Below are 25,304 nucleotides of genomic sequence, written 5' to 3'. Positions count from 1 at the left end.
AAAAGATTCTAGCTACCATCTATCTGTCTCATCTACCTGCCTCGTTTGCAGCTGAGGACATCAAGGCTTGTGGAAACAAAGCAGCAGGCTCAAGACTACAAAGCTACTTACTGGCGTCACTGGAGCAGAGTGCAACTGTCAGATTCCTGGTCGAACACCATCTCCACCATCCCCATAGCCTGGGTCATCCACAAGTCCTGCGTCACTTTGAAATAGGGAACTGAAAGGGCAACGAATTCATTTATTCATTCACTCATCAAATATTTATTGAATGGGCCAGGCACAGTCAAGGCACACAACAGGAAGGGAAACATACATTTCCTGCTTTCCTGCATTTTACTTTCTGAAGAGAAAGACAGAAAAGCAATTGCTAGGGAGAAATAAATAAGCAGAGAAAGACAGTATGCGGTAAAGGAAATAAAAATTCCTATAGTCAGGGAAGGCAACTTTAAAGACCTACAGGACGTTTGAAAATTAGCTATGAAAATATACAGGGACAAGCATTTGAGGCAGAGGGAATAGCAAAGAGCAAAGGTCCTGAAATGTGCAGGGAACTGCACGGAAGCCAGCACGGTAGGTGTGAGGGGATGAGGAGGGGATGAGGTCAGAGCGGTTGGACAAGACACGAGTTTATAGATCAGCTTCGCAGGCCACGGTAAGGTCTGCCACCAACTCAGGTGGAAGTCTGCCGGGAGTGACAGGCCCTGATTTTCATTTTAGCAGGACGACTGTGGTGAAGTGCTGAGGAAGAGGCCAGGAAGAGCAGCAGGGGGCGCCATTGTGATATCGCCAGGGAGAGGTGGTGGTGGTTTGGACCAGGACCTCAGAAAAGGGCAGGAAGTGGTAGAAAGGACAGAATTTGCTGATGAACCAGGCGCACGTTCTGAGAGAAAGAGAGGTATCAGGCACCACACAGGAGTTTTTGCCTTGAACAACCAGGACAGAGTGGCCATTAGCTGAGACAGGAAGAATACGGGAGAGACTGGATTGGAAAGGAGTGTGAATGTCAGGAGCACTGAGCTGGAAGTGACTTTGAGGAGCTCATTACACCGCAGGGTGGAAATGTCACCTGAGTGGTTGAAAACAGAAGTTTAGAGTGCAGAGGACAAATGCTGGCTGAAGATACAAACTTAGGAGATAGGCTAATAGAAGGTATTTAAAGTCATAAAAATGCATCAGATCACCTAGGGAGAATGAGGATAGATGGAGAAGCGGCTCAGTTACTGAGCCCCAGGTTTCTCCAACATTTCAACATCAGAAGATGTGCTAAAGGAAAGAGTATGGGGGAGCTAGAAACCCAACCCAAACGATCCACTCTCTCTGAACGATTCCTCGCCTGCGCTCTGCCTAAATTTTTGTTCCCTTTTATAACCCAATTTGATTATTTGTCTATTTTTTTAGTCTTTGGGGGTGGTGGGGGAGAGAGGATTTAGGTTTTGATATTTTTCAAACTCAAATCCCCTCCCCCTCTCTGAAAGAAAAGTTTTGCCTCCATGAATCGCAGTGGAAAGAACATACCACCGGCTCTGATGGCACCTCAACACCGGGAGGTACAAAAGTGAACGATGGGGCAGTGCCTGTGGCTCACGGAGTAGGGCACTGGCCCCATATACCGGGGGTTGTGGGTTCAAGCCCAGCCCCAGCCAAAACTGCAAAAAAAAAAAGTGAACGATGATAAGGCATAAGGTATTTGTGGTCAAAGACACCACTAACAAAGCAGATCACTTCCCCAGATGGCTAGTCAAGGGGGAGATGGTCATTGGTCCATAGACTTTCACTTGCGTGTGTGTGCACACCTTATGTTTACTGAATGCTTACTAGGTGCCATTCTGTTAAATGCATTGTACATTATTTCAAATATCCTCATAATAATCCAAGAGGTAAAAATTATTATCTATACTTTAGAGGTGAAGAAAATGAGGTTTCCAGATGTTAAATAACTTGCCAAACCTATCAGGTTAAGGGGGTACATTAAATCTAGACAGCTTGACTCCAAAGCTACAGGCAAAAAGCCTGTAAGTAAACCTTTAAATGGTTCCATTTTGTGAAGGCAAGTTTAAAGTCTTTTGTGACTTAGAAAGGAAAAAATCCTGGATAGAACTCCATATGTGGCTTAGAACCTAATCACGTAAAAGTGATTTAGGGCGGAGCTTCATGGAGGCAGGGCTGCAGGCAGTCACCTGTATATCTCAGGATTTTCCAGCCTACTCCCTAAAGATGATTAACAGCCTCCAGATGATCAAGCATTCAAACAGCTTATTTCCCCAGAATCTTGTTTTGTGGTTTTGTTTTTGATTACTTAACGTAAGAATAACTTTAGTGAAGTAGTTATTAGTTAAACCGGTTAAATATTAGCCCATAAAGATAGCTTTAGATAATGTTGATAAAATGGTTATCAGCTGGACCAAGGGCTGCAGTGGCCACGGTAGCTGCACGTGCAGAGCGGCCTGGCGGGGCGTAGAGGCCCGGCGGCCTGAGGTCGATCCTGGCGGGCAGGCTTTGACCCGACTGGGCAGTGAGCGGCCCGCGGCCGTGGCGGTGGGGTCCCTCCCAGCCGGCCAACTGCAGCGCCCTCGATGCGGGCGGGGACTTTGCGGAGCAGAGTGGAGGCTGGGCCGGCCCGGGCCCTGGGCAGGGCCGGAGCCCACCTGGCTCGCTCGCCCACACGGGTGGGTGAGGCAGCCCAACGATGGGCGCCTTCCAAGAAGAGAGCTTCGCGCTGTCCTTTCCTCCGCCTCTGATGCCGAATTTGATGCTGTGGTTGGATATTTAGAAGACATCATCGTGGAGTTCCAGTTGTTACAGAGAAATTTCATGGACAAGTATTACCAGGAACTTGAAGGCACAGAAGAGAATAAACTCACCTATATACCTATTTTTAATGAATATATTTCTCTGGTAGAAAAGTACATTGAAGAACAGCTGCTAGAGCGGATCCCTGGATTTAACCAGGCAGCTTTCCCAACGACGTTACAGCGCCATAAAGATGAAGTGGCTGGTGACATATTTGACATGCTGCTCACATTTACAGATTTTCTGGCTTTTAAAGAAAAGTTCCTGGACTATAGAGCAGAAAAAGAAGGCCGGGGCCTGGACTTAAGCAGTGGTTTAGTGGTGACTTCATTGTGCAAATCATCTTCTGGGCCAACTTCCCAGAACAATCTTCAGCATTAGTTCCTACATCCCCCCAATGAATGGGATCATTCTGGATGTCACCAGCCCAAGAGGCCAATAGGCTCAACTCATGCTAACAGAATACATCTGGGAAAGACTGACTCCGTCCTGCGTTCATGTTAAGTATTAAAAATGACCTAACCCTCCAGCACCTAGTTCTCTTGTAACAACTTCCCCTTTCTCTTATTCATTAAATTCAGTACTTCGTCTCTTCCTCCCTCCCCCGCTCCCCCCGTAGGATCCTTACTCAGGTGCCTCTGAGTCAGTCTCCACTTGGGGGCCGCTTCCCCAACATACGTGTTGGTGTCAACAGTGTGGAATACCCCCCCATCACGAGCCCTATTTGTCCCAACAGGCTTTGCATGAATTTTTTGTGCACTCACAGTTCTTTTTCACATGGGTCAGTTTCAGAATCAATGGAGTTTTTGAGTTATTTATTTAGGGTGTTACTCAAGCTAGTTGCCCATCTTGAGATTTCTGAATCTCCTTTGATCACATCTTATCCTGGCTATAAGAATTAACTAAAAGAGGTGTCCTTTAAAAGCTACCTGTGAAAATCAACTCCCTAGTCTTAATATTTGCATCCTCGCATCACTGTCTTCTGCTGATCCTGACATAGCCCCACTGTTTTTAGAAGTCTCTTCAGCATTATTTTTGAAAAAATATTTTTAGAGATAAACTCAGGCTAACCTAGTGGACATGATCTTGGAACTTCCATGATTACCCACTTCAAGATCAAAGTATTATATGCTGTGTGCTTAGTTACTTGTGCTATGTAGGCGAAAGTGCTTTCCATGTTGGCATTCTTTCTTATTTTACTGGGCATGGATGAATATATGTGCTAGAAATCTACTAAAAGGTATCTTGTTTTTTAGCATGTTAAACGTGTTCATGCATGTTTGCTGAAAATCCTTCTGTATAAACCAGTTTGTTAGGTTTCCTGTTGGCTGGGTAGAGACTCAAATTTCTTTCTGTCCAAATCTCTCCTACCAAGCTGGAGTTCTACTGGTCCAGTTCAGCATGGGTAGGGGGTGGTAAACAGCTTTGCTCTTCCTCTGTCTGCTCTGGTTTAACACAATGCTTGCTAGAATATTACTTATCAGAAAACATGTGTCACATCTCTAGAAAGAGGAAAAAACATAGTAATTCAATTCCAGTGAGTACCTTGATTTTTTTTTTTAAGTAAAAATAAGTCTGTATTCTGGTTTTAAAGGATGCGCTCTGTAAGCTATATGTGTTGCTTATTAAATACTTTTGTACCATGGGAAAAAAATAAAAAATAAAATGGTTATCAGTTAATCTGGTTTATCCGTAGGCTGTAAGTACCAGGCAGTAAAAGGCCTGGGGCCAAAGTTTAAGTCATGTGTTTATTGATTAAGTTATGTGCCTATATAAGTTTGGTGGAAGAAATAAAAATTGCTACTTGCCATGAGAGTGTAAGTGGTCCTCCTTGTTACTCAAACTATTTCACTACAGGACTCATTCCTCTGCGCTATCGATCAATTGGGAAACATTCACACAACACAAAGCCCCCACTCTTTTAAGTTTATTGCCTGGAAATTGCAAATTGGTCACCAATCCAGGAGATGAATTTCAGCCCATATAGCTGTTTCATTTAATCTGCCTGGTGTTTTTTTTTTAAATATGCTTTCAGGCTCAGCGCCTGTAGCTCAAGTGGCTAGGGTGCCAGCCACATACATTGGAGCTGGCAGGTTCAAATCCAGCCCGGACCCACCAAACAAGACAACTACAACCCCAAAAATAGCCAGGCGTTGTGGTGGGCGCCTGTAATCCCAGCTACTTGGCAGACTGAGGCAAGAGAATTGCTTAAGCCCAAGAGTTTGAGGTTGCTGTGAGCTGTGACACCACGGCACTCTACCCAGGGTGACAGCTTGAGACTCTGTCTCAAAAAAAAAAGAAATGTGCTTTCATCTACATTTTTGTACCTGTACTGGCCATTACAGCCTTCATCCTTATTCTTCATTATTTAATTTACCAGTTGCACCTTTAACAGGCTTTCAGGTCCAGCACACTTATATCCTATTTCCTGCACATTAACACGTATCCGCACACACCATACACCCCACAAACACCAACAGAAACACTACTAGCCCTGCCATCAGGAAAAATGAGACAAAATAGGATTGTCCTTTCCTTTTAATCTTTATACTTTTCCTATGTAATTTGTAATTTCTAAGGTCTTCTCCCAGATTTATCTCTCCAAATTTAATACAAATCAAGCTTCCACAACTGAGGGGCAAACTTGGTTTTTTGCCTAGAAGCACAAGGCTACACCCTAATCATGTTTTCTAACAAGAGGTGCCAGTCCTCCAAGAAGGACATCGCTCACCGTTTTCGATGTTGTCATGCATCTCAACTCTAAGTGGTGTCCTACAGCACATACAGAAGCTCAAATCAGTTTTGTTTTTTTTATTAATATTAAATCATAGCTGTGTACCTTAATGCAATCATTTTTGTTCTGAAGTGGCAAAGCCTCTGCTGAGAAGTGTTGCCTTACAAACTCAGTCTTAATTGCAAGTGCATTATACATATAGCACATAAGAAGATTTTCTTAAATTATCTGTATCAAGTAGCTGACATAGTTCTGCAAGCATTGCTGACTCTTAAGTATCAGGAAAGGCACTAAAATTCTGTCTCCTATTTGCAGCTCGGGAGAAAAAAAAAAATCTGAATTCTGTTCATGACCAGTTTTCATTTCTTTAAAGAAAGCAGGAAGAACTTCAACAAAAGCTTGATTGAAATCATGTTTGCTGTAAAAGGAAATGATGAAAATGAAGTTCGTCTATGGACCTAAACTCTTGGGAATATTATCACAGCAAGGTATTAAAACCGGTTTTCCAGAAGCTACTCTTTGTGCTGGGAGTTCCAGCAGGGCAGAGAGAAAAACGGACACTGAACACTAAATTGGGTGCTGAGCTCCACTGGCCTAATGAGCTCATGTTTGCACCGGGGGCAATTACTCACCTCAGTGGGGGGTTGGGAATTTTTTTTTTTTCCTGGCAAAGGATGGTTTGGATTTCTCTTCCCTTGATACATTTATACACAAAAGATTATTTTAGCCTTAAACCTAAAGAGTCGCCTACCTCATGTTTAATAATTGTATTCACTGGGCAAGACATGATTGCAAGAGGGAATTTACCTAACAATTGCAATCAGTGTAACCTGGCTTATTGTACCCTCAACGAATCCCCAACAATAAAAAAAATAAAATAAAATAAAAAATAGGCTTACAGCGAGAAAGAGACTCAAGGCAGCAACAGCAGCCCAGGGACCTGAGACCAACATTCTCGAATGAAGAGTGGTAAATTGAGTTTCACGTATAAATGGCTTCCCTTGGAAAACATAGATGGTTAGAAGAGGCAAGAATTGAGCCAGACGTGTTACTCTAGGCCCTTCTACCCATTCCATGTAACCTGAGACTTCAAGCCAGAGTAGAAGTTGCAATAGGATCGAACAGAAACCAGCTGAAAGCAAGACAGAACCACTTTGCTCCACCACACCAGACAGGGCCCCAGTTTCTCAGGCCACAACACTCTACGGGCCCTCGATAAAATCCCAGGGGAAAAACCAAAGGGAGTAAAATAACCATGGGGCGGAATCAGCGGAAAAACTCTGGTAACATGAATAACCAGAATAGATCAACCCCCCCAAGAAAAGATACGGCAGATGTGATTGAAGATCCCATTCATAAACAACTGGCTGAGATGTCAGAAATCGAATTCAGAATTTGGATGGCAGACAAGATTAATAAAATGGAATTAGGAATCCGAGGAGAAATTCAAAAATTGTCTCAAGAATTTAACGAATTTAAAGACAAAACCACCAAAGACTTAGACACACTGAAGCAAGAACTTACAGTCCTCAAAGATATGAAAAATACAGTAGAATCCCTCAGTAACAGAATGGAGCAAGCAGAAGAAAGGATTTCTGACATTGAAGATAAAGTCTTCGAACGCTCCCAATCTCTCGAAGAGGAAGAGAAATGGAGAGCAAAAACGGATCACTCACTCAGAGAACTCTCAGATAATTCGAAAAAAAGCAACATAAGGATTATAGGAATTTCTGAGAACAATGAAGTGGCCTCCAAGGGCACAGAGGCCCTTCTGCATGAAATTATGAAAGAAAATTTTCCAGACATGCCTAGAGAATCTGAAATTCAGATAGCAGACAGCTTCAGAACCCCAGCACGATTCAACCCCAATAAGTCATCCCCCAGACATATCATAATTAGCTTCACTAAAGTTAACATGAAAGAGAAGATTCTCAAAGCAGCCCGGCGAAAGAAAACTATAACATACAAAGGTAAGAATATTAGAATAACTGCAGATCTCTCTGCTGAAACTTTTCAAGCCAGAAGAGGCTGGTCATCAACTTTTAATCTCCTAAAGCAAAAAAACTTTCAACCCAGGATCTTGTATCCAGCTAAACTGAGTTTAATCTATGATGAACAAATTAAATACTTCAATGACATTCATATGTTGAAAACATTTGCCATAAGTAAACCAGCTCTTCAGGATATTCTCAGACCTATCCTCCACAATGACCAACCCAATCCTATACCACAAAAGTAAACTCACTCAGAAACTTCGGATCAAACTCCAACTTCCACACTGGCAAAAGGATTAAAAATGTCCACTGGACCTTTGAAAAACTCGATACCCAAAATTCCACCAGACTTATCAATACTCTCCATCAATGTGAATGGCTTAAACTGTCCTCTAAAGAGACATAGGTTAGTTGACTGGATACAAAAACTCAAGCCAGATATTTGTTGCATACAAGAGTCACATCTCAACTTAAAAGACAAATACAGACTCAGGGTGAAAGGATGGTCATCCATATTTCAGGCAAATGGTAATCAGAAAAAAGCAGGTGTTGCAATTTTATTTGCAGATACAATAGGCTTTAAACCATCAAAAGTAAGGAAGGACAAGAATGGTCACTTCATATTTGTTAAGGGTAATACTCAATATGATGAGATCTCAATTATTAATATCTATGCACCCAACCAGAATGCACCTCAATTTATAAGAGAAACTCTAACAGACATGAGTAACTTGATTTCCTCCAGCTCCACAATCGTCGGAGATTTCAACACTCCCTTGGCAGTGTTGGATCGATCCTCCAGAAAGAAGCTGAGCAAAGAAACCTTAGATTTAAACCTAACCATCCAATATTTAGATTTAGCAGACATCTACAGAACATTTCATCCCAACAAAACTGAATACACATACTTCTCATCAGCCCACGGAACTTACTCCAAAATTGACAACATTTTAGGTCACAAGTCTAACCTCAGTAAATTTAAAGGAATAGAAATTATTCCATGCATCTTCTCAGACCATCATGGAATAAAACTTGAATTGAGTAACAACAGGAATCTGCATACCCATACAAAAACATGGAAGTTAAATAACCTTATGCTGAATGATAGCTGGGTCAGAGATGAGATTAAGAAAGAAATCGCCAATTTTTTGGAACAAAATGACAATGAAGACACAAACTATCAGAACCTCTGGGACACCGCAAAGGCAGTTCTAAGAGGGAAATTTATAGCACTGCAAGCCTTCCTCAAGAGAACGGAAAGAGAGGAAGTTAACAACTTAATGGGACATCTCAAGCAATTGGAAAAGGAAGAACATTCCAACCCCAAACCCAGTAGAAGAAAAGAAATAACCAAAATTAGAGCAGAATTAAATGAAATTGAAAACAAAAGAATAATACAACAGATCAATAAATCAAAAAGCTGGGTTTTTTAAAAGGTCAATAAAATAGATAAACCTCTGGCCAACCTAATCAGGAAAAAAAGAGTAAAATCTCTAATATCATCAATCAGAAACAACAAAGACGAAATAGCCACAGACTCATCAGAAATCCAAAAAATCCTTAATGAATATTACAAGAAACTTTATTCTCAGAAATATGAAAATCTGAAGGAAATAGACCGATACTTGGAAGCATGCCACCTTCCAACACTTAACCAGAATCAAGTGGAAATGTTGAACAGACCCATATCAAGTTCAGAAATAGCATCAACTATACAAAACCTCCCTAAAAAGAAAAGCCCAGGACCAGATGGTTTCACATCAGAATTCTACCAAACCTTTAAAGAGCAATTAGTACCTATATTACTCAACCTGTTCCAAAAGGTAGAAAAAGAAGGAAGACTACCCAACACGTTCTATGAAGCAAACATCACCCTGATCCCCAAACCAGGAAAAGACCCAACAAGAAAAGAAAATTATAGACCAATATCACTAATGAATATAGATGCAAAAATATTCAACAAGATCCTAACAAACAGAATCCAGCAACACATCAAACAAATTATACATCATGACCAAGTTGGTTTTATCCCAGGGTCTCAAGGCTGGTTCAATATACGTAAATCTATAAATGTAATTCAGCACATAAACAAATTAAAAAACAAAGACCATATGATTCTCTCAATTGATGCAGAAAAGGCTTTTGATAATATCCAGCATCCCTTCATGATCAGAACACTCAAGAAAATTGGTCTAGAAGGGACTTTTCTTAAACTGATAGAGGCTATCTACAGCAAACCCACAGCCAATATCATATTGAATGGAGTTAAATTGGAATCATTTCCACTCAGATCAGGAACCAGACAAGGCTGCCCATTGTCTCCATTGCTTTTCAACATTGTAATGGAAGTTTTAGCCACCGCAATTAGGGAAGAAAAGGCGATCAAGGGTATCCATATAGGGTCAGAAGAGATCAAACTCTCGCTCTTCGCAGATGATATGATTGTGCATCTGGAAAACACTAGGGACTCTACTACAAAACTCCTAGAAGTGATCAAGGAATACAGCAGCGTCTCAGGTTACAAAATCAACATTCATAAATCGGTAGCCTTTATATACACCAACAACAGTCAAATTGAAAAAGCAGTTAAGGACTCTATCCCATTCACAGTAGTACCAAAGAAGATGAAATATTTGGGAATTTACCTAACAAAAGACATGAAAGATCTCTATAAAGAGAACTATGAAACTCTAAGAAAAGAAATAGCTGAAAATGTTAACAAATGGAAAAACATACCATGCTCATGGCCGGGAAGAATCAACATTATCAAAATGTCCATACTACCCAAAGCAATATATAATTTCAACGCACTCCCTATTAAAGCTCCACTGTCATATTTTAAAGATCTTGAAAAAACATTACTTCGTTTTATATGGAATCAGAAAAAACCTTGAATAGCCAAGACATTACTCAGAAATAAAAACAAAACAGGAGGAATCACACTACCAGACCTCAGACTTTACTACAAATCGATAGTGATCAAAACAGCATGGTATTGGCACAAAAACAGAGAAGTAGATATCTGGAACAGAATAGAGAACCAAGAGATGAATCCAGCTACTTACCGCTATTTGATTTTTGACAAGCCAATTAAAAACATTCAGTGGGGAAAAGATTCCCTATTTAACAAATGGTGCTGGGAGAACTGGCTGGCAACCTGCAGAAGACTGAAATTGGACCCACACCTTTCACCATTAACTAAGATAGACTCTCATTGGATTAAAGATTTAAACTTAAGACATGAAACTATAAAAATACTAGAGGAGAATGCAGGGAAAACCCTTGAAGAAATTGGTCTGGGTGAGTATTTCATGAGGAGAACTTCCCGGGCAATTGAAGCAGCTTCAAAAATACACTACTGGGACTTGATCAAACTAAAAAGCTTCTGCACAGCTAAGAACACAGTAAGCAGAGCAAGCAGACAGCCCTCAGAATGGGAGAAGATATTTGCAGGGTATAACTCTGACAAAGGTTTAATAACCAGAATCCACAGAGAACTCAAACGCATCAGCAAGAAAAAAACAAGGGATCCCATCGCAGGCTGGGCAAGGGATTTGAAGAGAAACTTCTCTGAAGAAGACAGGCGCACGGCCTTCAGACATATGAAAAAATGCTCATCATCTTTAATCATCAGAGAAATGCAAATCAAAACTACTTTGAGATATCATCTAACTCCAATGAGACTAGCCTATATCACAAAATCTCAAGACCAGAGATGTTGGCGTGGATGCGGAGAAAAGGGAACACTTCTGCACTGCTGGTGGGAATGCAAATTAATACATTCCTTTTGGAGGGATATATGGAGAACACTCAGAGATCTAAAAATAGATCTGCCATTCAATCCTGTAATTCCTCTGCTGGGCATATACCCAGAAGACCAAAAATCACAACATAACAAAGATATTTGTACCAGAATGTTTATTGCAGCCCAATTCATAATTGCTAAGTCATGGAAAAAGCCGAAGTGCCCATCGATCCACGAATGGATTAATAAATTGTGGTATATGTATACCATGGAATACTATGCAGCCTTAAAGAAAGATGGAGACTTTACCTCTTTCATGTTTACATGGATGGAGCTGGAACATATTCTTCTTAGTAAAGTATCCCAAGAATGGAAGAAAAAATATCCAATGTACACAGCCCTACTATGAAACTAATTTGGGACTCTCACATGAAAGCTATAACCCAACTACAACTTAACAATAGGGGGAAGTGGGAAAGGGGGGGGTGGGTAGAGGGAGGGGAATCGGTGGGATCACACCTGTGGTGCATATTACAGGGGTATTTGCGAAACTTGGTGAATGTAGAATGTAAATGTTTTGGCACAGTAACTGAGATAACGCCGGAAAGGCTATGTTAACCACTGGGATGAAAATGTGTCAAATGGTTTATGAAGTGAGTGTACGATGCCCCATAATCATATCATTGTATACACTTACGATTTAATAAAAAAATTAAAAAAAAAAAATAATAATAATAAATTGTGGTATATGTATACCATGGAATACTATGCAGCCTTAAAGAAAGATGGAGACTTTACCTCTTTCATGTTTACATGGATGGAGTTGGAACATATTCTTCTTAGTAAAGTATCTCAAGAATGGAAGAAAAAGTACCCAATGTACACAGCCCTACTCTGAAACTAATTTGGGACTCTCACATGAAAGCTATAACCCAGCTACAACTTAACAATAGGGGGAAGTAGGAAAGGGGGGGTGGGTAGAGGGAGGGGGATCGGTGGTATCACACCTGTGGTGCATACTACAGGGGTATTTGCGAAACTTGGTAAAGGTAGAATGTAAATGTTTTGGCACAGTAACTGAGCTAACGCCGGAAAGGCTATGTTAACCACTGTGATAAAAATGTGTCAAATGGTTTATGAAGCAAGTGTATGATACCCCATGATCATATCAATGTATACAGTTATGATTTAATTAAAAATAAATAAATAAATAAAAATAAAAAATAAATAAATAAAATACAATTTAAAAAAAGATAACTTTTAGTTTTAAATAAATTTACAGTTTAAAGATGGCATTATAGGGCGCCTGTAGTCCCAGCTGCTCGGGAGGCTGAGGCAAGAGAATCGCATAAGCCCAAGAGTTGGAGGTTGCTGTGAGCCGTGTGACGCCACGGCACTCTACCCCAGGGTGGTACAGTGAGGCTCTGTCTCTACAAAAAAAAAAAAAAAAAAGATGGCATTATAAAAAATAATAATAATAATAATTGTGTTCACTAATTAAAACACCAGGACTCTTTCTCATGTGGAATATGTTAAATATCTAAATTTAATAATGTATTTGCCAGGTTTCCACAATGACAAATATATCTACAAATATATTTCACAAAATAATTCTATTAATAAGCAACCCTTACATTATCCCCACTTCATACACGAGGGAACTCGGGAGAATCAAGTGACACTCTCAAAATCACGGATTCCAGCTCTAGTTTTATGATCCAGATCCCACATGCTTTCAATGAGTTGCCTGTCCTCGTTGTTGGCTGTTCTGACATTGGTGAGAGAATCATGACATGGTATGGCCCATCATCTTACCATACTCGGTCAACCATCTATATAAGAAAAGGATTAAGAGAATGTAGAATATTTGCCATAACCTGGCACCTTTTCCTTGGTCAGTATGTGAATATAAAAAGCTTCAACAGTTTTTTCCTAAGCTTCTAGAACAGTTTTGTGCATGAAATACTACCTCTGCATGAGGTTATCCACAGAAAGGTTTTGTGGTCACATTTCCTAGCACCCCTTCACTGTGCTAATGTGCACCATGATTCCCCTGGAAAAAAGCACAATAGTTACGTGTATTCCGAACATAGTTGACCCTAGGACCCATTTCACCGAGTCACTGGGTAGAACATTGTACCATGGATGCTCTACCGGGTCCTCGTAAATTTCTACTCCCCCAATTCTGGAAAATTTGTCCTAAGGAGGATGCCTCATAGCATGAGAAATATCATTTAGGATAGTTGGTAGCAAACTTACAGAATTCAGTCATCCAAAATTTGATATAGAACAAAATATAAATAGCTTCAGAAATAGCTCAGAGTCAGTGTATTAATGGCATATGCATCAGAGCTTACTAAGGGAAATGAGGGGGTGTCAGAGTTGTCACATAGCCCGTTTCCAGCCTGCCCCTCTGTGCCCCTCTCTGAGACTGCTCCAGGTTGTGTGGCCCAGGCTGACCCAGGATGACAGCTCTTGTGTTCTGACCTCAAATTCACTTCACACCAGCACCCAGCTCCGTATTCATTCTTGTTTGTGACAATGAGATCAACCCAAGGCTTAAAAATAATTGTGTTTATATTTAGACTCAACTACATTTAGAATGTCCCTCCAAATCTCAATATTCCTTTTGAACTAATACTTATAATTTCTTTCTTATTCAGTGATGAACAAAATTAGAAGGTAAAATCGTATTTAAAAAAAACCTAGTCAGACATAGTGGAACATGCCTGTAGGCTCAGCTACTCAGGCTAAGGCAAGAGGATGGCTCAAGCCCAAGAGTTTGAGGTTTCTGTGAGCTGTGACACCATGGCACTCAACTCAGGGCCCCAAGGCAACAGAGTGAGACTGTTTCAAGAAAAGAAAACAAAGAAAGAAAGTCATCTCAACTTCTTGTAAATAATTATTTCTCCTTTATAGAAGTTAGGATATTACATCAATTTTTTTTATAAGATTATGTGGATATAGGTAAGCTATATATTATCTATGGATTTCATTTCGGGATAAGAATGGGCCTTTACAAAATATTTATACAATTTTACATTCTAATTTAGTTCTTCACTGAATAAGAAAGAATGCAAAGTGAAAACCGGAAGAACTTTCTGAGGATTTCAGCTATTCTGGGACTTTCCAAACCACCTGCTCCATATACTGTGGCAATGAGTTTAAATTTTCTATGAAGCAACAGCCACGAAGCATTGACTCTGAAGTCAGATTATCTCAGATCATATCTCAGAAACACCGATTAAATCTATGAGAATCTAGACAAGTCAATAAAACTCTCTGTGCCTTGGTTTCCTGGGTGGTAATTGTATCTACTTCATCAGTTTACTTGGAGGAGTGAATGAGTCGTTGCATATAAAAAACTTAGAATGATACTTGACACACAGTAAGTATTCAGCAAGTATTAGCTGTTATTATTGAGCAAAGTTTACTCTTAAAACACTGTATATGGAGGTAGCATTGTTTTATTAAATGCCCAGCCTTCTTCAGTAAAGGTATGATGCTAATCAGATACATGGACTATTTATAATACCGTTGGGAAAAAATATTTACAAACTAAGAATAAGTTATAGGGTCTAGAATAAAGGGAAGATGCAAACACAGTTGGGTTCCATTCATTACTTCTCACGAGGATTTGTGACACTTCTAAAAGGCCATGAAATGGGCCTAATGAGACCTTTTAGAAAGGTAAAGTTCACAACGGTGTGCTTCTTATGAAATCCTAATTTTATTTCTTTGATGGCAATCTTTGAGCCACCCTATAAACCTTATATTTTACTGAAGTCACCAAAAAATTGTGGTACTAAGATTCCTTCTCTTAGACCAAAACTTATATGAAGATGGAGAGACATTGAGTCTTCACTACTTTCCAAGAACCAGAGGCATCCCTCTCTATATCCCACTGTTAAAACAATATTTTGGTAAGTGATTGTCAATAAAACATGTAGCTGTAAAAACTAACATATGGCCAACCCTAGAATGTTAACTCCAGAAAAATTCCAGACACAGACCCTTTATACAGTTAACAAACTAGCATTGGGTTTATAAATAGCAACACAAAACTTTATATGGATTGATGTTTTCTTCCACTCTGTAAGACTATATCACAGTTGGAGAGAAGGAACAAAGGGAAAAGACAGTAACAGAGATGTCGCAGGTACATCCTTTTTGCTGAAGTCAGAGAGAACAAAAAAAAAGCATCCTATAACCTTGCACAAGAAGAACGTCTTGTAACATAATTCCAGAGTTAGAGCAGAGGGAAGACTTGAATTTGGAACAACTGCCAGATCTCTGAGTAGACTTGGTTCTGTTTTCTGGTGTTCAGTAATTTGTCCTAACCTCTCACTCAGGGGTCTGCTTTTGTGAGGTATAAAATGGCCATTCTTGCTAGAATACTCTGGTGACAGTGTAAAAGATGGATTTCAGGGGCAAAACTGGAAGCAGGGTTAGGTGCAGGACACCAGGAAAGAAATGATGAGGACTTCCAGTAGAGTGAAGGTCCTAGGTACAACTTGGTGAATGACTCTGGGGACAAGGTCGGAAAAGAGTGACTCTCAGGGACATGAATTACCACACTGAAAACACCATATTTGTCTTTTCATCTAACCTATAATCTGCAAGATATCCTGGACCACATGGTGGGACCTACCACCAAATCTGTCATCTGGTACAGGCTCTGGCACCATGATTGATGCTTGATAAATACTCCTTGAATTGAAATTTTTTTTGTTTGTTTTTGAGGATGTACATTTTGTACATTTAGGAAGACTATTTGAAAAAACAAAAACCACTTCATCCTTTTCTAACTGGGAGCTTACTCAGTTCAACTTGAAGACATTTTAAAAACACTTTCTGGTTTCACCAATTTTTTTTTAATTCGACATTTCCATGGTAAAGTAGATCTCCCATCAAAATGTCTCCCTAAAATGTGGTGCAAAGGCATTGCATTTCCATTCAAATTATTATTGTATTTCATGAAAAGAACCTGTTAATATGTTTAAGCTGTTTCCTCATAGGAATCAAGAAAACTTGGGAATCAGATTAGGCTCTGTGAAGGAAAAGTGAAAGCTCGTGTCATCGTCCCATTTGTCACAGTTTTGCTATCTGTGGTTTCAGTTACCAGCAGTCAAACACAGCCCCAAAATATTACATTGGTACATACAATACATTTTTTTAATAATTTTTATTTCAATATGTTAGGGGGATACAAGTGTTCTTATTACATGGAGGAGCCCTGAAGGCACGGCTTTCAGTGTGCCCATCACTAGAATAGTGTACCTTGTACCCAAGAGGTAAGTTTTTAATCCCTCACCTTCCCTGCCTCAACCCTTCTTAGCTGCCAATGCCTTTCCCACACCTATAGGATGGCAGCTACTGGTCACTTAGCTCCTGCTTATTAGTGAAAATATATGGTGTTTGTTTTTCTATTCCTGAGATGCTTCAGTTAGGATAATGGTCTACAGTTCCATTCAACTTGCTACAAATGACAGTATTTCATTCCTTTCTGTGGCTGAGTAGTACATGGTGTGTGTGTGTATGTGAGATACATATATATCACATTTTCTCATCACTCATCAATTGATAGGCACTTAGGTAGGTTCCATATCTCTGTCATTGTGAATTGTACTGCAATAAACATTCAGATGTAAGTGTCCTTTTGATGTAATGACTCTGCTTCCCTCAGGTAGATACCCGGTAGTGGGATTGCTGAGTCAAAGGATAGATCTTCTTTTAGTTCTGTTTTTTTTTTTTTAATTCATTATAGATTCTAGATATTAGCCCTATTAGCTGATTTTTTTTTAATTTATTGTAGATTCTAGATATTAGCCCTATGTCAGATGTATAGTTTGTAAACATTTTCCTCCATTCGGAGGGTTATCTATTTACTCCATTAATTGTTCCTTTTGTTATGTGGAAATGTTTTTAATTTAATTAAGACTCATTTCTTTATTTTTGATTGCTGTATTCACCTTTCAGGTCTTAAACATAAATTCTTCGTCCAGCCTGACATCTAGAAAGTTTTTTCCTATGATTTCTTCCAGAATTTTTATGGCTTAGGGGTCTCACATTCAGGCCTTTTATCCATCTTGAGTTTATTTTTTATTTTTTCTTTATTTAGTTTTGAGACAAAGTCTCACTCTGTCACCCTGGGATTAAGTGTTGAGGTGTCATCATAGCTCACAGCAACCTCAAACTCCTGGGCTCAAGTGACCCTCATGCCTCAACCTCCTGAGTAGCTGGGTTTACTACAGGTGCCTGCCATAATGCCCAGATAATTTTTCTATTTTTAATAGAGGTGGGTCTCACTCTTGCTCAGGCTGGTCTCAAACTCATCCACCCATCTCAGCCTTCCAGAGTGCTAGGATTACAGGTGTGAGCCATAGCCACAGGCCCAGCCTGAGCTAATTCTTTTATGTATAAGGAGAAATAGGGATTCTGTTTCATTCTTACAGAGGTGGATAATTTTCCTAGTATCATTTTGTTGAATAGACCATCTTTTCCCCCACAGAATGTTTTTGTCTTTATTGTCTAAAATCAGCCATATGGTTTTATTTCTGGGTTTATTTCTGCTCCATTGATCTACACATCTACCTTTATATATGTACCATGCTGTTTGGGTACTATACCCTTGTAGCATAATTTGAAGTTCAGGTAATGTGATGCCTCCAGGTTTGTTCTTTTTGCTTAAGATTGCTTTGGTTATTCAAGCCCTTTTTTTGATTCTGTATGAAGTTTAAGATTATTATTTTTCCTAGATCTGTGACAAATGACCTTGGTATTTTGGTGGGAATTGCATTTAATCTGTAAATTACTCTGTGCAGTATGGACACTTTAACAGTGTTTATTTTTCCAATCCATGAGCATGAGATATTTTTCCATTTATGTATGTCATCTTTAATTTCTTTGATCAGTGTTTTGTAGTTCTCCTTGGAAAAATCTTTCACTTCCTCGTTTAAGTATATTTCTAGGCATTTTATTTTCTGTACAGCTTCGGTAAATAGTATGGAGTTCTTGATTTGACTCTCAGTTTGACTATTATTAGTATACAGAAATGCTACTGATTTGTGTACATTTACTTTGTAACTTGATACCTTGCTGTATTTATATTTCAATTCCAGGAGTCTTTTGGTAGAGTTGTTAGGGTTTTCTAGATGCAAGGTCATATATTCAGCAAACAAGACTAGTCTGACTTCCTCTTTCCTGATTTTGATCCCTTTTATTTCTTTCTCTTGCCTGATTGCTATGGCTAGGACTTCCAATATTATGTTGAATAGAAATGGTGAGAGTGGGCACCCTTGTCTTGTTCCAGAGCTTAGTGGGGAATGTTTTCAACATTTTCACATTCAGTGTCATCTCGACTGGGTATTAAAAGCTACTCATATAGCTCTTAACATATTTTGAGGTATATTTCTTCTATAACTATTTTGTTCAGAGTTTTTATCATAAAGGAGTGCTGGATTTTATCAGATTTTTTTTTCATCTATTGAGATGATCATATGGTTTTTTGTTTCTGCTCCTGTTTATATGGTGAATCACATTTATTGACTGGCATTTATTGAACTATCCTCCCATCCCTGAGATGAAACTCACTTGATTTTGGTGTATTATCTTTTTGATGTGCTGTTGAATTTGATTTGCTAGCATTTTAACAAGATCTTTATATCTATGTTCATAAGGGATATGAATCTGCAGTTTTCCTTATTTATTATGTCCTTTCCTGTGTTTGGTATCAAGGTGACACTGGCTTTGTAGAATTAATTGTGGAGGGTTCTCTCCTCAGTAGTTGTTTCCTTAGAACAGGTGTTAGTTCTTCTTTCTAGGTCTGGTAGAATTTAGCTATGAATCCATCAGGTCCAGGGCTTTTATTCACTGGGAGATTTTTTTATTACGTTTCAACCTCACTTGTCATTGGTCTGCTCAGGGTTTCTATTTCTTCCTGATTTGAGGTTGTGAAGTTGTGTTTCCAATAGGTTTTCTGGTTTGTGTGCATTGAGGTTTTCCTTGTAATCATGGGTGATATTTTGTATTTCTGTGGTGTTGGTTGTAATGTCTCCTTCTTCATTTCTGATTGACGTTATTTGAGTCCTTTCTCTTCTATACATGTTTCTGATTAATCTGGTTAATGATCTTTCTGTTTTGTTTATATTTTCAAAGAACCAATATTTTGTTTTGTGCATCCTTTGTATTTTTTGGTTTTCATTTCATTTAGTTCTGCTCTGAGCTTTGTTATTTCTTTCCTTCTGTTAGCTTTGGGTTCGATTTGTTCTTTTTCTGGTTCTTTAAGATGTGAAATTGGGTTGCTAATTTGTAATCATTCTATCTTTTTTAGGTAAGTATTTAAAATAATGAAATTTCCCCCTTTGAAATATTTTTGCCATATCCCATAGCTTTTGGAAGCTTGTGTTGATTTTTTGTTCAATTCAAAAAAAATTTTTTTTATTTCCATCTTGATTTTCTCAATAACTCATGGATCACTAAGCAGCAGATGTTTAATTTCTATGTATTTGTGTAGTTTTGAGAGTTCCTCTTGGAATTGATATCTAGTTTTATTCAAGACTCATTTTTGGCCTAACATATGACCTATCTTGGAAGATGCCCAATGCGCTCATGAGAAGAATGTATATTTTGAAGTTTTGGAGTAGAATGTTCTGTAAATGTCCCTTAGGTCCATTTGTGTTGGAGTTCCATTTAGGTCCAAGGTTTCTTTGCTACTCTTCTGCCTCAATGGTCTGTCTAGTTCTCTCAGTGGAGCATTGAAATCCCCAGCTGTTTTATCTAATATGGGAAAACTACTCCTGTTTGCTTTGGTTACCATTTGTGTAGAATATTTTTTTCCATCCCTTTACCTTGATGAGATGAGAATCTAAGTGAGATAAATGGATTTCTTGAAGACACCATACATTTGGGGGTAGGGGTCCTTCTATCCATCCAGTCTACATTTTTAAAGGGGGCATTAGAGCATCCACATACACTGTTAGTATTGAAATGTGAGATACTCTTTTGGTCATCATTTTCACTGTTAAATAGATTGCTTTGTTTTTTCCTACCATTTTATAAGAACTACAGTTTTTAACTGTTCGGTATTTTTACACCGATGGGTATCAATGGTTCTATTCCATATCCAGAACACTCTTGTGTATTTCTTGTAGGGCAGGTCTAGTGGTGACAAACTCCCTTAGTGTTTCCTTGTCTGGGAAAGACTTAATTTCACCTTAATTTATGAAACTTGGTTTTGTAGGATATAAAATTCTTGCCTGGCAGTTATTCTTTTTAAGGAGACTAAAGGTAGGACCCCATCTCTTTCTGGCTTGTAAGGTTTCTGAATCGCTTTGATGCTGCCCTTTTGACATGAATCTCACAGGTGTTCATTGAGCTTTTTACAACTGGATGTCTACATCTCTGGCAAGGTCAGGGAAGTTTCCCATTTGTCTATTTTTGTTTTTGTTGTCTGTGTTTTTGAAATCTTAGCCATAAAAATCTTTGCTTAGACTGATAAACAACAACAACAAAAAAGACCAAGGAAGTTTTCTTCAATTATTCCCTCAAATAGATTTTCCAGGCCTTTTACTTTTTCTTCTTCACCCTCAGGGATGCCTATGATTCTTATATTTGCCCATTTTACATAATCTCAGATTTCTGGTAGACTTTATTCATTTCTCTTGATCTTTTGTTCTTTATTTTTTCATTGAGTTAATTTAAAAAAGAGTTGTCTTCAAGCTTTAAAATTCTTTCTTTTTCTTGATCTAGGCTATTTTTAAAGCTTTCCACTAGGTTTTGTATTTCCTGAATTTTTCATTTCCAGAACTTCTGTTAGTTTTTTTTTTTTTTAATATACCTATCTCTTTAGCAAATTTTCATTCGTTTTCTGAATTTTTTTTCTGGTTTCTTCAAATTGGTTTCCTATTCTCTGTTGGATTTCATTGAGCTTCCTTCCAATTCATATTTGGAATTTTTTATCTGTCATTTCAGTATTTTCATTTGGTTGGTACCCATTGCTGGAGAGCTGCTGTACTTCATTGGGGAAGCTCTTTTACTCTTATTTTTAGCCTTCTGAGCTCTGACACTGATTTCTTCTCATCTGGAGCAGCTGAGAAGACTGCTATTCCTATTTTTGGATTTTTCTTTTGTTTATGTGGGACTTTTTCTTCTCTCATTCTTAAGAGCACACCTGGAGCATATGTTGGGTAAGGGCCTTTGGCTTTGCTTGTGGGTACTTTGATGGGAGAGTCTAGCTTCAGGCTGCATGCCTTGGTTATAAATATCTGGGTCATTATGAAAGTTTTGAGATACACAGAAATCAAGAAATATAAAATCCACACAGTTGGGAACAAATGAAGTCCTCCTAGCAACACCAATAAGCCAAGCAAGTTGAAACTTGCGTGGTTAAATCAGAAAGAAAGCTATTGACTATGTTTCTTGGAAGTGAAATAATGGACCATAACACAGTCTGTCTCAAAACTTTCATAACGACCCACGAATCCTTACTGTGGTGGTTCTCTCCATTGCTAGTTCTTTGTAGACTGTAGCAGTGGTTTATCACTTGCACAGGAAGATTCCTGGTCTCTGGTCAACAGGGGAGGGAAGATGAAGGTCTTTGAAATCCTTTCTCTTTCTCCAGCCCTGTGGTCTTCTTAACAGTGTGGATTATATTGGGAAGCCCAGTTTAATCTCTGAGCCAACAGCTGGTTCTTGTGGGTAAGAGTCATCCATGCCTTGTATGATGCTGTAAGGGGCTATACAAGTTGTCCTCCCTCCAAATAGGTGGTACTTTCAGGAAAGAGCCAGCTGCAGTGGTGTTTTGGGGACCTGTGACCAGCTCTGGTAGATCAGAAGAAGCACTTGGATGCCCCAGATAGTGGCAGCCTGGAACTCCCAGGAAACTCCTTATTCTTCACCACAGCATAGGTGAGTGGAGGAATGAGATTGGGTCAGGCCTTCAGGCTTCACAAAGGTGGGCACAAGACCTATCTCCACAGAATTCAAGGGTCACTTCCCAAGCTGCTGAGAAAAGTCACCAGGGAGGGGCTGGAGCAGCCACACAAAGCCAAAAAGTCTGCTCATGAGAAGCAGCAGTCTGGAAGTCGCAGTCTGGCTGTTAGGAGTGGATTTCGCTCTTCTTCCTCCCTCTTCCTCTGCCCCATGGATCTTTGTCCAGGGTCTGGCCACAAGCAGCAGCCCTAAGCAGCCAAACTCACCAGCAGTGATGCCACAGGCTGGGAGCTTCCCCATGCACACGCCCAGGATCCCAATCCAGACCAAAGCACTGCTTTCCCATGGGGAAAGAGATATTCTGTGAGTGTGCCGTGGCTCTGCCCCACACTGCAATTTTCTTTCTGTTCTACCCATGTGGGTTTCCTTTCCTCCCAAGAGTAGTTCACAAATCACCCCTCTGTGCCCCTAAGAGGCATAATTGAGTCCTGAGAGTACGGGACCGGGCCCGTGCTCTGGTGCCCTGAGTACAGTCCCTGACCATGCCGGGGAGATGTGTGCTGGTTCTGTGTTTGCTGTGGAGTGCTCAAGGATGCTTAATGTCCTACCACTCCAGGGTATATCCTGCTCTGCTGGACAGCCAAGCAGGCAGCACTAGGGTGGCTAGCAGGCAGGGAGCTCACAGTCTGAGCGCCCCTGGGTCCACTGCAGGTCTTTAAGAGAAGAGGCACGAGCCCCACTCTCTGTGGGAGCCTCAGTGTGGTGGGAGCATCAAAAGAGGGGAGGCAGCCACTATGGAGACCCCTGGCCCAATCATCCCTTGGGGGTTCCCATCCCAACTTGCATGGGAACTGTCACAGCCTTGTTGGCAAGTAGGGGCAGGGTACAGGAGGAACAGGAGGAGAAAAGTCTGAATGGAGGAAAGCTGGCACCCTGGTCCCTTCTGCCCTGAGGGGCCCCATGGTCTGCTGCACTCTCCTCCTCCATGAAGGCAGCCCACCCTAAATGTCCAAGTTCTGGGATCACACATTCCTGCAGGACCCACCAGTCCCCTGTGGCCAGCACAGTCTGGGCAGGTATTAGGAATTACTTGTGTGGGGGCCAGTGACAAGAAAATTGAAAGGCTGAAGCTCCCTTAGCAAAAGAAAGGCACATAATTAGTGGAAAAGCAACATGGTACCTCCTATCTCAGCTCAAGTATGTGTCGATGGGGAGCAACTCCAAGTGAGCCAGCAGCCTGGTGCCTCTCTCTCAAGAAGCTCCCAGCTTACTGGCAGCAGCAGCTTTGGGGCTCATGAGGGTAGAGAAGCTCATGTCAGGAGCCTGCAGTCTGCCAGAGGTGCAAAGAGAGGAAAAGCAAACATTTCCACCTACTCTTTCCACAGGGCTCCGAATTCCTGGGGGGTTGATCTCTGACAAAATCTTGCTCCTACTTTTTCTGCTCTGCAGCTTCTTACTACAGAATCCCCAATAGGTTCGGGCACTTTTCCTTTGTTATCACAGCTGGGCTATGGTTTTTTTCCATCGCGAATGTTTCCTTCCTTCTGAGACGATCTGAGGACCAATGTTTCTAGTCGGCCATCTTGCCTGCCAAGAACAGTCCCAATACTATATTTTAAGAAACTGAGACTGAGACACAGAGAGAGGCCACACTCATATAACTTTAATTATAGTATATTGTTATAATCGCCCTATTTCATTATTAGTTGTTGTTGTTTTCAATCTCTTACTGCACCTAATTTATAAATTAAGCTTTATCGTAAGTATGTATGGGTAAGAAAAAATAATACATATAGAGTTCAGTACTATCCAAGGTTTCAGGCATTCCCTGGGGGGGGGCTGTTAGAACATACCCCCTGTAAATAAGGGGGAACAACTATACTTATGTAGCAAATGTTGGCTACATACATAAAGCTCTACATACATAAAGCTTTATTTTCCTTCAGAACAAGTTCCTAAAAGCATGATAATCACATGGTCTTTGAAATGCTGTTTTTATTTAATATTTCTCTAAGTAATAGAAAACGCTATCAATTCTTTTTCAGGGTGAGGTTTAGCAATAAAAGCTGGTCCAGTGTGAATCCAACATCACCGTATGAACAGTAATATACAGACCCTTAATAATGTTGCTTTCTTGTAGATTAATATAATTTTACCTGTTTCCAACAGGAAACAGATGGCACACTCACAATAGGCTAATATAAAAACTGTTCATTTATGAAGTGATTGAGGATACAGACATTGCTATAGGGGAGCCACAGTATATAGAAGAATCACCCAGGGCTGGCAGTAGCCTGTCACCTTTCCTATGTCAGAATGACTGAAGAGTTATTAGAATCTGGAGAGGGAAAGTCACGTAGAGAAAGAGCCCTGGAGAGGACCAGAGAGTCCACACCACAGGAAGGAACCCAGGCAGATAACCACTCGGTCTGCACTCTCCTCTCTCCCTCTGGTCTTTTACCAAGGCCCCCCATTGGCCAAATCCATCTGAAGATGAGGGCAATGGACACCCCTTGATGTAGGCCAGTGGGCAGCCTCCAAGGGCAGAGAACAGGGTGGGAGAGGTAGAAAGCAGACCCGGAGCAGAAGGTAGACGCTACCAGCTCAGAGGCGCTCACTTGAGCTTCTAGGAAAGACAACCCAGGCCCATCTGCCAGTGTCTGAAATGGTTTTTGTCACCTCTCTCCACAAAGGAAAAACTTTTCCTGGGTTTGCATTTGAATTTGTAAATACGCAAATATTACATAAAAACTTGACAAAGAATATTATGCAGCCTTAAAGAAAGATGAAGACTTCACCTCTTTCATATTTACATGGATGGAGCTGGAACATATTCTTCTCGGTAAAGTATCTCAAAAATGGAAGAAAAAGTATCCAATGTACTCAGCCCTACTATGAAGCTAATTTATAGCTTTCCTATGAAAGCTATAACCCAATTATAATCTAAGAATACGGGGAAAGGGGAAAGGGAGGGGAGGGGTGGGGGGAGGATGGGTGGAGGGAGGGTGATTGGTGGGATTACACCTTCGGTGCATCTTACAAGGGTGCATGTAAAACTTACTAAATGTAGAATATAAATGTCTTAACACAATAACTAAGAAAATGC

General features: G+C 40.1%; 1 pseudogene; it reads left to right on the top strand.

Moving 5' to 3' along the window:
• Positions 1–2,689: 2,689 nt before the first annotated feature.
• LOC128571967 (ADP-ribosylation factor-like protein 2-binding protein) lies at positions 2,690–3,244 on the top strand (annotated as a pseudogene).
• The last annotated feature ends 22,060 nt before the right edge of the window (positions 3,245–25,304 follow it).

The sequence above is a fragment of the Nycticebus coucang genome, chromosome 19, assembly GCF_027406575.1.
Source record: "Nycticebus coucang isolate mNycCou1 chromosome 19, mNycCou1.pri, whole genome shotgun sequence".
NCBI classification, from domain to species: Eukaryota; Metazoa; Chordata; class Mammalia; order Primates; family Lorisidae; genus Nycticebus; species Nycticebus coucang.
This window is presented reverse-complemented; position numbering and strand designations above follow the sequence as displayed.